The following is a 1,576-nucleotide window of genomic DNA, read 5'->3' as shown; positions in this document are numbered from 1 at the left end:
TTTTTGTGCTATAAAGCAACACGTATCCTGTAAAAGTACTCCATACTTACACAATGGCAAGTTGTAATACTGGAATTATTCAACCATTTGTGTTCAAACTAGATTTTGAAGAAGAATTATAATATGAAAAGCTGCACTATGCAAGTCGACAGGAACGTTTCTTTGGGTTTGTTCCGTGTGAAACTCTGGTGATCTGAGTCTCTATTTTTGATTTTGTCATTGGCACACAGCAGTTTAAATGCTCAACCTTGGCGTCGACTGCTCAATTTGCGCCTAATTCATCTGCTAGCACATAGAAAACGGCACATCCTGTAAACTTCCACCGTGTTTTTCTTTATTTGATATGAGGGGCAATGGGACCAATTTATTTATTTATTTATTTATTTTAAAGTTGAACAGAAAATTAAGGAAAAAAAAAGTTGAATAGAACCGTGTGCATGTTCACTCTCTGCTTTCAAAGCCTGCATTGGTCTGCACACGTGGAAGGAGACTTGGGACATGTATGAATTGGCTTGAGCCATAAGTGAGCTGGTGTGCTCCAGCTGCAGCGAGAGTTTGTGGGTTTACATCACATGTTTCTAAAACAAACCACCAACCACTCGTGAGCTCACAGCAGTTTGTAACAACTGCCCCACCGGTGTAAGATGATGATAACTATTGTAATGATCAAATCCAACTAATTTATGGGTTTTATAAGTTTTTTTCTATTACATGTGTGTTTGCTTAGTTGTTGAATGAAATGTAATGTTTTCTTCACAATAAGACTCCACTGTTCTATTCATGAAGACAACATGAAACGTGAATTTTGATGCCAATGTTTGCCCAAGTGTCTCACTACACAGGTGGAGCGTCAAGAGGGGGTCTGACAGGAAGTGGGAAAACACATGACAACAGGGAAAGAATTCAGGGGTCTTTGACCATCAAAATAAAAGAAAATGACTTTCTTCATCGAAGATAAGGTGCCCCAGAGCTCTTAAGGAAAAACACACAAGAACGCCAAACCTCCACCACCAGCCAGCAGCCTGGTCCACTAAAGACGAGGATTGTCAAAACCAGTTTGCTGAATCTAAAATAAAAAATAAGGCGAACACAGCCAAACTAAGACAAAGCTAGGACGAACTAAGGCAAAACAGCAGCCGATAAAACCCGACAACACAACAGGACACATTATACGTTAATAACTGACTTAGAACATGCAATAACAAATCACCTTTAACTGTCACGCTTTTTAAATGCAGAGCAAAATACGCCACACATTGGTGTAACTGTCTCTGTTATGCAGACTTGAAGGAAACTGGCAACATCCACATTACACCAAGGCAGGCAAACCTGGCATCACAAACCTCAGCCAAACAGACACCAATATGTGGCAAGAGAGACTGTAAAACAAATGCACGTCACTATATGTAAATGAATGAATAAACTTTGAAACAGTCAAAACCAGTTAAGACACCGACCTCAGAGTCACAAGGAGCCCAGGTGGCACTCAAGCAGATACAAAAGGGCAACCATGACGCCACAGGTGCTTTAAATACCCTCAATCGGGGGCTGGGCAATGAGAAAAGTTGAGCTAATT

The sequence above is a fragment of the Stegastes partitus genome, unplaced genomic scaffold (genome assembly GCF_000690725.1).
Source record: "Stegastes partitus isolate 25-593 unplaced genomic scaffold, Stegastes_partitus-1.0.2 Scaffold167, whole genome shotgun sequence".
NCBI lineage: Eukaryota > Metazoa > Chordata > Actinopteri > Pomacentridae > Stegastes > Stegastes partitus.
This window is presented reverse-complemented; position numbering follows the sequence as displayed.